The following is a 13,211-nucleotide window of genomic DNA, read 5'->3' as shown; positions in this document are numbered from 1 at the left end:
GCTGGAGGGCTCGTGTGCAGCCGGCGGAGGTGGGCTGCCGTAGATTTGTGGCATAGCTCTTTTGAACGAGCTGGGCATACGCGGAAAAATCAGAGGACTGCAGTATGCAACATGTCCCGGGCAGTAGAGAGAGCAAGCGAGTGGCTGTGGGGAAGGAGTTACCACCACTCAGCCCACAGGCGAAGGTGCACATGCCAGCGACAACAACCCAGGCTATTCCTCAACTTCTATATCTAACACTGACTGGGATGCTAGAAGCAGTGCAGATGTGGCTAGCGAAGCTGCTAGCATAGCCACGGACAGCGATGAGGAGTCTGATGCGGAGACTCCTGATGCAGGAAAGCATGCAGCGCCAGCCTCAGGCAGGGAGACTACCTCGTCAAAAGGGCACAGATATGATGAGAACTACATTGCTTTGGGGTTTACTTGTATTAGCACTGGTGGATTTACTCGGCCACAGTGTGTTATATGTGCAAAGGTACTGTCTCAGAACTCTAGCTGTTGCATGAAACCAATGACTTCCTGATGTGTTAGTCGGCCTATGGCCTGGTCTACTACTTGGGTTGTGTTCCACTTGTGTCCTGTTCGAACCTGGGGTTTAGCAGTTTGAATAGCCGGGTCCGGTGAGTCTCTCAGCTCATATAAGAGCCTCACCTTCTCCTTTTTATACCCAAGGCTGATTGACTGCATTGGAAGCTGTAAGTGTTTCTCCCAAAGAGTGCACTTTGCCATGAGGTGCCATGTTTAGCTGTGACGGTGTTGTCATTTATATTTTAGTAAGTTTTCTGTTTGCCATGTGTGCTACCGTGGAACAGTAGGCTAAACAATTTAGCTGATTGTCTGCTAACTGGTACAGCATTACTACGGCTACGTCTTTGTGTCGGAATCTCCATCAACATATTTTAGTATTTAGTGCTCTATTGCGTGTGGCTTTAGCTTTTATGGGTCAACCGTATGGGTCAACCGGATTGATGTAGATTCTGAGCGCCGCACTGCCATACTATGCCAAAACGCGTTATCTAAGCAACACTACCCATGTCCGCCAGGGTCTTGTGTGGGCTTATCTCCCGAAGGAGAGGGGTGGGTTACAGGAGCTCGTTCTCAGAAGTGTGGGTTCTTGGGCCGCCGGGGCCTGCTCGCCGCAGCTGTGGGGGGGGGGGGGGGGGGGGGGGGGGGGTTCTGGCGGGGGGCCTCCTATGCCACCATCTGGATGGAGGCATGTCCCTCTGTGGTGTGGTGGTGGGGACACGCACCCTGGGGTTGCTGCTGGTGGCCGGGGTCCTGGGGCTTCCTGTCTATCCTCTGCTTTCCTTGGGGGAACGGTTGCACCATCACAGCCATCTTTAAACACTCTTCACCCTCATTCTGCATGGTGACACAGTCACTGCATCCTCTGGTGAACATTTAAACCGTGTATACAAACCGTGAACATTAAGGACTACTGTGGTTTAGTTATCTGCTGTGTTATACAAACATGTATGTGTAGACTTAAACAGGAGTGTATGAAACTTTTGTGCCATGGTTGTTGTCTACTCCAACGTAATCTTTCTCTTTTGTGTGCCTTTCAGGATTGTCAGCTTGCTCTCCGGCCGAGGCCGGGTGATGTTCTTTGTTGTGTTTCTCAACAGGTGTAGCAGTTGCTGCTTGGCGTATCCCTCTTTTTCTCTCCACCCCCCCCAACCCCCCCCCCCCACCCACCCCCTTTCTCTCAACTCCTGTCCACTCTATCTTCTCTTCACTTTCTCTCTCCTTGTCAGGTTCGGCAGTATTATGTAAAGGTCCATCCACCAACATGTATAAAAAATAAAATAAAATTAAATAAGTTTAACTTAGATTATCAAGAGGAGCCTTATCATCCATAAAGCTCCCCTTGGCAAATCAAAATCTGCTCAGCACAACATAATGAACAGATCATTATTCTGCTTGCTTCGATGCTGGACAGGACAAAAAAAAATAAAAAATAAAGAAGTGTGGGTAGCAGGCAAAATGGCTCGTTGTGAACAGGATGGGAAAAACATTTCATTGTGAACTCGGTTTGTTCATGATGAAACAGGAAGGAGTCTTCCTCCAACTGCTGCCACTAAGTGCCTGTTTCGCTGATGTCTAAAATGTAATTTTATTTGAAATCTGGCACAAAACCCCCGACAAACAGTCCAAAAGTATCTGGGTGGCAGCAAGCACATTGTGATATGTATGTTTAGCACAAGCAGTCTGTTTCTGTTTCCAAATGACTGACACCAAAAGTTCAAACACTGTGGTTATTCTTATTTTTAATAAGTGATAGAGAAATACATTAAGAACATTTTATAACGCAAATCAAACTGATTTCACAATTGTAATGAACAGAAATATTCTGAAGGTACTGTATTATTGTTAGCAGATTACATCAGACATGTAAAAAACAACAACTGTGGGACATTCAGATACTGAATATCACATCATACAAAGCAGCACATGGGGCTTTTTTGTTTGTTTAAAAATAATAATCTGATTTATGTGGTTTTGCCAAAAATAAACTAAATTAAGAAATTTCATCACATGTAAAAAAACATGTTATAGAGTTAATCCATGTCACTGACATACATACAACTTTTGATACAGCATTTTCTACAAAATATATTTAGATTGTTTTCATATATTTAAACATAATTACATCACAACCTATGAATAAATACATGCGATACATGCACACTTAATATAAATGAGCAGATATGCTTTACTTTATCAGTAACTACAGAGGTACTGGACCTAATTGGGAAAAAGTGGAGACTACGAGTTGTCTCGATGTCCGGTGGTCATTACATCTGGACGCATGTACACCCGACGGCCAGCTCATAGGGACATCTGCACCAGGCGTTCGTGCTATTGCGTACCCTCTGGTAAACTGCAATCTGAAAGTAGATTGGCTTGGCAATCATGCCACCCATGTTGCAGTTCTTGCATGATGCATAATGGATATGCTGGGGCTCTCTGTCTTCTTTGTAGTCTTTACTGAAAAAAAAAAAAAACAAGAAACAAAATATTCATGAATAAATGGAGGCCTACATGTGATGCCACAACTAAGACAACTATTAAAATCCAAGATGTTATTTTTCATGGCTGCATCAGTGAACTTCCATTTCATTTTATACAAATATATCTGCAGTTCTATCAGTACTTAAATTTGGTACAGCTATTCAGAGGAAGATTTATCCTGATGACTCCTATGACTATCCTATGACTTTGGTAACCCCCTTACTTTCCATCTCTTGCCTTCACAGACTTTAAATTTCACTCATTTTAAAATGAACCTAAGCTGTGAAGTAACTCTAAATTAAATTTAACCTCAGAAGTCTTTTAAAAACATTTAGGAAACATTTAGAAGTGCTGTACAAAGTCAATTGTTTGAGTAAGACACTGTATTGGTAAATGGTCATATGTTTATATAGCACTTTTCTATCCATTACAATGACAGATCTACCATACATTCACACATTCAGACACCAGTGCCAAGCTCAAGGAGTAACTTAGGATTCAGTTTCTTGCTCAAGCATATATTGGCATTCGGTCAGCGTACTGGGGATTGAAACACTACACATTTGGGATATGGGTAACCCACTTTACCAGCTGAACCACAACCACCAAAACTCCCTCCTAATCAACAGAAAGAAAACTCACGTCATCTGCCAGGGTGCAGCTGAAGAGTTCCCAAGGTCCGACACATGTTTGAAGTACTGCTTGTGATGTTCAGAAGCATAAGTACAATCCTTAGGACAGATAGCATGGAGGCACACTCTCCCCACCAGTCCTAGTAAGATCTGGAAATACAAACAGATAGGTTAGTCTTCTATGAATCAAATAGATTTAAATGTATCAGTGAATTCTACAGCCAAAATTCTGCTTGTTTATCAGTTGTTTCCAGGTGTACCACTGGAGCAAACCCCTGCTACATTACTATACAACTACAATTCTTAGAAAGTAAAAGGCACCGTTACACTGCATGCATTTGCAGACAATGACACCAAAGCCTTAGAGTGAAAAACCATGAATAAGCTTCAAGTTCATTTCATTCATACCTAACAGACAACCTCTTATTTTAAAGTTTGTCCTTTTTTTTAAAGAAGATTATTTGGCGTACTCACCAGAAGAGCAGTGATGTTCATGATGAAAAGCTTTGCTCTCAGTTGTCTTTGCTCTGGTATCCTGTGTGAAATCCACCTGGCAGGTAGTTAGCGTCTGTCACACAGCTCCTGTTGCTCTGCACACCTCTGCTGCTTTTATTTAGTAGCGGTGATGAAAGAGCGCAGTTGAATTGGGAGGGAATCAATGGAGGCGGGAAGCATGGATCAGCGCCAAGTGTAATATCTCTTTGATAGTTACCTGTGACCTCAGCCTGTGAGCGCGTGCATGCGTGTGTTTCCCTTCTGAGTTTTGTCAGTTTGGGCTAGCTTTAGTTTGAATCTTCGCTTTGTCCATGGGTTAATAAAATGTCATAAATTCATTGGAGCAAACATTAGGACCTTTAGATTTCAAATTCATTCTAATTGATTGAATTTGTTGTGAAAGGGACATTTTGGACTCAAAAAAGGAAAATAAAATGCCCGCACTCTACTCAAAAGGGACATTTTGGCAAATTATATTTTACACTATATGTAAAATTGTGTTTGTATAACCTTTTTTAAAATATGAGATGTATACATGTTTGAATGTTTGACAAATAAATAATGTATGACACACAGAGAAACGTCACATCTGAACACCATGAAACACTCTGCAAACACTGGTCCTGGAGACGTGCCAGGGGATACCGCTGACGCTACCACAACTCTGAACAACAGCTTCCTGCGAATTTGCGTGGGGGAAGCCTCTAGGGAAAACACTCACACAGGGAGAAAGTCTCTGTGTAGGTGTTTCCATTCGTGTTGTGACAGGTCTGCTGCCTACTATTATGTATCTCGTGTCGTAGTCCAGACATTCCCCAATCCAAGAATGTTCCCTGAACTAATGCCTTTCAGTATGGATAAAAAATACACACCTTAAATAAGTATTATTTAATTCAATTGTAAAGCCTTTGATAGCAGTATTTTGAAAGCAAACTGCGTGCTCCCTTTGCCATTATCACACAAATCAACTACAAGTATAAGTAAAGAGAATTTCTATTGTATTTGATTTCTGAAAAATAAAGAAAACCCAAAATCAAGTGACTTACTAAGGCACTGACACATCATGTGCTGCCAGAAATGTTCCAGTGCATCCGTAAGGCTTCGCAAAAGGAGAACACAGACTCACTGTTGAAGACAAGAAATTACAACAATCTTGATAATTTTATGACTTTGAGGGTGGACTGCAGGCTAGAGCTTGTGTGCATTAAGACGTCATCCTTTGAAGATTTGATGTCAGTGGGCTTCAACACTAAAACACGCGTGTCTGTAAAATATATAATAATATAACTGTCATTGTTTTGCATTTTTAAATGAGGCTGTGGTTTCCTTGAGTGTAGGTTGTTTTTTCAGTAATCTATTAAATCCAAGAGTGAGTTACCTTTCATTATCTAAACGTAAACTACCAGTGAGAGTGTGAGTCAGTCAGTTCTTTTTACATCACACCAAGGACACACCTTAATAGGAAGTTCAAAGTAAGTGCGTGATTTATGCTGAATGGCAAAGCATAGGCTATTAATAGAACTTGGTCACCTGAAACTGAACTAGTTGAGACAGATGTCTTGAAGTTACTACAACTTCATCACATGCTGGCGTGACGTATTATCTGTGTTGTAATCCAGTTTAGGATTTCTTTGGGAAGAGCTTGGAGGTTTTATCACATTTGTATAATGAAAAGCAAACAGACGGTGGACAGAGGAAGTATATGAGACGCAGCATGGAAATTCTATTCCAGACTACTGTTTGGTATTGTTGTGTTGTTTGGTCATTTATTAATATACAGTACTTGGCCGCATTCTAATTTTAATGTGTGCAGACAGGGAATCCCTAAATGCACACCCACACATATGTCAAGCTGAGAGCTGCAGTTTATTACTGGTCACATAGAAACAGAAATGTTGTTTGCTGTTTGTCTCTGAGGATTATAATGGACTGGAACTTTCACTGCAGGACATCACGGACAAAAATTAAAAAAGAAATATATAAATAAAACATTTCACCCAGGCTGCATTAGCCATTCAGTTCAAGGTTTTGCAAATGTTGAAGCCTCTACTCCCAGCTCCACTTGTTATGGCTGTCAAACTGGTTTGTCATCTTGTTTAGATGTATGTGGTGAACAGTTGAATTACGCTACTGTGAAAGCAGCTGTGTTAAAAGCGTACAAGCGAGTCCCCGAAGCTTATCACCAGAAGTCTGGGAACTGGCATGGTTATGGAAAGCTACAGCGTATTGCTCACACTTTCATTCTGCTTTCCTTGAATAGCAAAATGGAATGTGGTAATGCCACAGTCAATGGGTAATGCGTCTAAAGTTATGCAAGCATCTCAAGTCTTATGGGTACATTTTATATTCAAACTTCTATAGTAGGTGAAATGACACAGTCATGCTGCTGACTCAGTCAATATGTAACAACATGTAATTATTGTAACTGAATGCTCCTTATCCACCCTTTCATCTTGTGTGATGTGATCTTTCCTACTAAACTGCTTCATCTGTCTCACCCTGCCCTGAGGAGATGATGATGCGTTTGCAATACTCTCAGTGGCAGAGGAAAATGGAAATGGTCAAATTTAGCAGAGAATTGCCTTACCTAACCAGGTCACCAGAACCAGGTTCCGGCTATAGATAACATCCAATTCTCATATCATATCATATAACATATTAGTAGTCAATGCATCACATGCGTATTCATTTTTGGTCAATAAGTTCCTATAGGATTGCACAGGTGCATTCATTCTCTTCATACAAGCTAAGAGGAGAAAGCAGACTACATCTCGAACTAACCATCTGGTTTTGTCACATTTGTATAATGAAAAGCAAACAGACAGTGGGTAGAGGAAGTATATGAGACGCAGCATGGAAATTCCATTCCAGACTACTGTTTGGTATTGTTGTGTTGTTTGGTCATTTATTAATATACCGTACTTGGCCGCATTCTGTTTTATTGTGTGCAGACAGGGAATCCCTGAACGCACACCCACACATATGTCAAACTGAGAGCTGCAGTTTATTACTGGCCACGTAGAAACAGAAATAGGAACAGAATAGCAATAGCAATAGTCTATATTTACCACACAAAAGGGGAAATGTCAGTTATTTTGGAGGCTAGGAAGATGGGGGTCATACACTGTTGTACGGAGCTGCCTGCTGGAATCATGCAGAGTCATCATTTTCCTGAGGGTGTCCTTGTTTTTTTTTGACTCTGCTCTTTTACTGTCCTGAACCAATTTTTAATTTTATTTATTATTTTAAACATGTAGGCTTTTCTCACAATTTGTCTACACATGCAATTACCATCCATTATCACACAACTAAATCTAAATATTTGGCTTTTGAAGCTTTTTGGCTCTAAATGATAGGACAGGAAGCTTTAACATTATATCTTAAGGGCCCGACACACAAAAACGACAAAAAGACAGCACTGTAGCATCAGTGTCTGAACAACAACCTAAAACCTGTTAACAAAGAAATAATTAACTTCATTATGAATAAAGATTTTTGCACAAAAACTAATCATTAACGTAAAGTGCCCTCTTTTGGGATTATAATAAAGCTCTGAATTTGTGAATTTAATTGTCAATATTTCTTCAGAAAGAATAAATATAACCATGCATAGCATTCATTCATTCATCTTCTGTAACCACTCGTCCTGTGAAGGGTCGCGGGCAAGAGGTGGGGTACACCCTGGACAGGTCACCAGTCTATCGCAGGGCTAACACAGAGAGACAGACAACCATTCCCACTCACACCTACAGCCAATTTAAAATCACCAATTAACCTAACAAGCATGTCTTTTGGACAGTGGGAGGTTTTGTCCCGGAGAGAACCCACGCAGACACAAGGGAGAACATGCAAACTCCACACAGAAAGGCGTGGACTGACATCTTAAAGTTACATTGTTGAACACTGAACAACATTGTTGCATTAAACTAACTAATTGCTTTGGACTCACATTTTAGTGAGACACTTGGGTTTGTGCTTCACTGACAATCCTTGTCAATCTTGGTGGCAGGGAGGCAACTGCTGTGATGAAGCTCTTCTCCGGGCACAGTCTGTTTCTTTGCTTTGTTTTGATCACCGTCATTGCAGAGAAGGAGGCCTCACGTAAATATGTGAAGGCGAAGGGTAGTAGCTGCTCCAAAGAATTCTGGCCCAGGTCAGGGTGCTCCTGCTGCACACGCACCCAAAACTGTGTGGAGTGGATGTGGCAAACTTCATCTGAAGGCCATGGTCAGATGACACATCCAATAGTTTCTCCTGATAAGCGGCACGTAGCTTGCTTCTGTTTGCTTCAGACAAAACAAATAGGGTTCTCACCCAATCCAGTTGTGCAGATTTCTCCTTCATATTGGGAAAGTAGGAATAAAAATCTTGAATCAAGTTTGTAAAATGTCCAACTATGGACTCGACTGGAGCTCTGTCCGCATCCTCACCACAGAGGAAATCACCCACATGAGGAAAGCAGGTGAACCTTCCTGCTCCACAGCTCTACTTTCTTCAGGAAGCCACCCACCTTGTCATACAGGTTCAAAAAGCGGGTGTCCTTTCCCTGTAGAGACATGTTCAGTTTGTTCAGTTTGCGGAATATACACTGCCTGGCCAAAAGAAATTTGCCACTTGGATTTAACTAAGCAAATAGGTATGAGCCTCCTATTGTATAACTACTACATGGGAGATTATCTTTCAGCTGGCAACGTTATTTAACCTCAACTGATGCAATGAGTAGCTTCTCATTTCTTAAACAACCATGTTGAAAGACACATCCTGTGATCGTGGAAAAGATGTTAGTCTGTTTGAGAAAGGTCAAATCATTGGCACGCATCAAGCAGAGAAAACAGCTAAGGAGACAGTGGACAATGCCAGGATTCAGAATTCTTTGGATCGTAATTGCAACAGTCGATTGAGTATTTTCCCTTGAGTGTGTTCAGCTCCAATGTTTCACAGAGTTTGTATCTCCAAAGCTCCTCAGTTAACCTTTCCTCTGTATGTTCCACCTTTATGGATCCAAAACAATCAATTGTGAAGATGAAGAAAGAGCCGGAAATGCTAAAGCGGAAATACTCTGAATGGGAGGTAGAGCTTTCAGCTATCAGGCTCTTCTCCTGTGGAACCAGCTCCCACTTTGGGTTCGGGAGGCAGACACCCTCCCTTTCTCCTCTCTCGCATCCTCCACTTTCTTTTCTCTGACACAGAGCTCTTGTCCTCCAACTTCCTATTTACTACTAGTCGTGCAATTCTGTGCTATTACTTTATAGCATGTTAACTGCTGTGTGTCCCTCTCCCCCCTCCCCCTCCATCTTCTTGTGTCTCTGGCCTGGAGTTGTGTGTTTCCTGTGGAGCGCCATACTACATCTGTTGTCGTGGTCTCATCAACCTGCCCAGTCTTCATGGCCTCCTGCAGTTATCCACTCCTAAATGAATGAACAATTTTCCAACCTACCTATGATTCCTCTTACATTTTCAAACTGTCATGTAACATCATCAGTTTGTATCATCAGATTCCACATGTATGCTTTAGTCAGATGTATGTGTCTAAGTTGTATGTTTATCTCATTTGCTGATGTTCTCTTCTCTCTCTTTTCTGTCTATATCCGGCTGGCCTCAGGCAGATGGGTCCCTCCATATGAGCTGGGTTCTGCTCAAGGTTTCTTCCTGTTATAAGGGAGTTTTTCCTTGCCACCGTTGCCTTCAGGCTTTCTCTGGGGGTTTCAGGCCGGGTTTTGTAAAGCGTCTTGAGACGATTTGTATTGTTATTGACACTATATAAATAAAATTGAATTGAATTATTATATTATATTATATTTAGTTTTTGTGTTACTTCTTATTCTATTTGTATTTGCTCTGTCACCTTGGAACTGCCACTTTAGGGGAGCAACAGCAACGAAACAATTTCCTTGAAGGATTAATAAAGTATTCTGATTCTGTCATGGTCTGTTCTTAGTTTTCCTGGGTTTCTGTTTCCTGTTTTATTTTGCTAAGTTCTTGATTTCCTGTCTTGTGTTACTCCCTGTGTTTTCCGCTTTGAGTGGTTCATTGATTACTCCTTGTGTTTCATCACCCCTCTGTCCCCTGTGTTGCGTATAACCTTGCGCTAGTCACTTGTCTCTCTCGTCATTTGTCATATAGTTTTGTTTTGTCATGTCTTAGCTGTCAAGTCTGGATTCACTGTGCATGTTCAGTGACACACTGGAGCTCTGTCAACCTGGGCACCGGTTTACTCACAGTCCAAGACAAGCCTGGACCCATCCCTTCAAGCCTCTTGCACACAAAGAGGAGGACCCACCCCCATTGCTTCTGTGCTAATCACAATGCCGCGTATTGCGTCCCCAAGGCAGAGGTTCTTGGTTCTGTCAAGATGATTCAGACCAAGAGCCTGTTCAGTCCCCAACTGACTAGGACACCCCTCACAAGGATGCGTGGTACAATATTATTTAAAAACAGTAAATGAAAAATGACTGACATTTACTACACCCACGAATACTTGTGCAATAATTTTTGCAAGATATTACTGGCTAAAACACTGCAGCTCCTATCCACAATAACACTGTACTTTATACATGGCAACAGTTTTATGAATATTAAATGCAGGGATGGGCAACCCATCATTTAGGTTGCCCATCCCTGATCTAGAAGATAGTAACATAGGGAAAATGTGTGTGTTTTTGAACGTTCAGTTTAGATGATGATGGACTTCTTGGTTTGCTTAATTCCATCCCTTGCTTTTTTCTTGTGGCTTTTCTTCAAATCTGAAGCCACTGTGTGTAAAAGACACATTACATGTTACTCATAGAAAGGGGGGACCTCCAAGGAATAAGGTCTGTTGAACAAAAGTTACATCTCATCATACGCTAATGTGATTATATATGTCCCTTCAGTAAAGCACGCTGGTGGCAGCATCATGCTATGGGGCCTTGAAGAAAACTCACTACAGAGACCTGTGACAATGGTTCACATAGGGTGTTTTTGCACCACAATGGCCGAACAGCCAACAGGACTCTGTCTCTGACTGTCTTTGAATAGCCCAACCAAAGTCCAGACTTAAATTCCACCGAACACAGTGCTCAGAAGTTTACATACCCTGGCAGAATTTATGATTTTTCAGGAAATGATAACACAAAAATGTTTCTTTCACTCATGGTTAGCCGTTGGGTGAAGCCATTTATTACCAAACAACTGTGTTTACTCTTTTTAAATCATAATGACAACAGAAACTACCCAAATGACCCTGATCAAAAGTTACATACCCCAGTTCTTAAGACTGTCTATTACCCCCTTTAACATCAATGACAGCTTGAAGTCTTTTGTGGTAGTTGTGGATGAGGCTTTTTATTTTCTCAGATGGTAAAGCTGAGCATTCTTCTTGGCAAAAAGCCTCTAGTTCCTGTAAATTCTTGGACTGCCTTGCATGAACTGCACGTTTCAGCTCTTCCCAGAGTGGTTCAATGATACTGAGGTCAGGAGACTGAGATGGCCACTCCAGAACATTCACTTTATTCTGCTGTAGCCAATGACAGGCTGACTTGGCCTTGTGTTTCAGATCATTGCTATGTTGGAACGTCCAAATACGTCCCATGCGCAGCTTCCGGACTGATGAGTGCAAACTTTCCTCCAGTATTTCCTGATAACATGCTGCATTCATGTTGCCATCAATTTTGACCAAGTTTCCTGGGCCTTTGTAGCTCACACATCAGCAATCCACCTCTGTGTTTCACAGTAGGAATGGTGTACTTTTCATCATAGGCCTTGTTAACTCCTCTCCAAATGTAAAGTTTATGGTTGTGGCCAAAAAGTTCAGGCAAAATTTTGGTCTCATCATTCCAAACGACTTTGTTCCAGAAGTTTTGAGGCTTGTCTCTGTGCTGTTTATTGTAAGCGGGATGCTTTGTGGCATTTGCGTAGTAATGGCTTTCTTCTGGCGACTCGACCATGCAGGCCATATTTCTTCAAGTGCCTCCTTATTGTGCATCTTAAGACAGACACACTACTTTTTTTTTTTTTTTAGAGAGCCTACCTGACCGTGGTTTGGTTTCAACACAAGCCCTCATTTTCCTCTTCTTAATTAGAGTGAACTCTCCTGATTGGCATTCTCAATTCCTTGGATATCTTTTTAGATCCCTTTCCTGTTTCATACAGTTCAGTTACCTTTTCCAGCAGGTCCTTTGATGATTCTCTTGCTTTCCCCATTACTCAGAATCCAGAAACGTCAGTGCAGCACTGGATGAAAGATGCAAGAGTCTGTCAGGAGCCCAGAAACTCATTGACTTTAATGCACACACACACTGATGACAAGCAAACAGATCACAGGTGAGGATGGTTACATTTAGTAGCCATTCACACCTGTTTGTGTCAACTTGTGTGCACGTTATCAGCAGTGTTGTTTTTGGCTGCCATTTTAGATTTAGTCTTAGTCTTTTGGACGAAAATGCTTATTAGTTTTAGTCACATTTTTGTCATTTCTGTATGTGATGGTTTTAGTCTAGTTTTAGTCGATGAAAACTCAAAAAGGTTTTAGTCTAGTTTTAGTCAATTTTAGTAAACGTATTTTCACCAATAATTACAATAACAAAGGAATGGTTTTAGACAGACAAGTTTTCCACCCAACAGCAAATACTTTCTGATCTACTATAAGGATTATGCATTACACACAGATAACAGTGTATATATAGTCATATTAATTGGTGCTACAGTGTTAAAAGCTCTATCCAGCTTTGTTTTTATTTTTATCAAGAAAAACTGGTGCACTGCACCTTTACAAAAATAGTGCTGTCTCTTTAAGAAAGACGGTAGTCTTGAGTTGTTGTTGAAGTTGTGCTGGCTGTGGATGTGTGCCGCTGAACTGAGGGCATGTTGCAAATATAAAGTAAAAATAAACAAAGATGAACGTTTGCCTTGCTGTTTGTTTTGGAGTTGCAACAGATAAATGTTTTAGACTAACATCTAAAAAAAGTTTTCAGTGGCACGCAATCTACCCACACTACCTTCGCGATCTACCGGTCGATCGCGATCGACGTAATGAGCACCCCTGCCCAAGGGGCCTCCCAAGTTCAGGTTCATGATGAGCTGAAAAGGTCA

The sequence above is a fragment of the Chelon labrosus genome, assembly GCF_963514085.1.
Source record: "Chelon labrosus genome assembly, chromosome: 10".
In the NCBI taxonomy this organism is placed as follows: domain Eukaryota; kingdom Metazoa; phylum Chordata; class Actinopteri; order Mugiliformes; family Mugilidae; genus Chelon; species Chelon labrosus.
Note: the sequence above shows the minus strand (reverse complement) of the source record.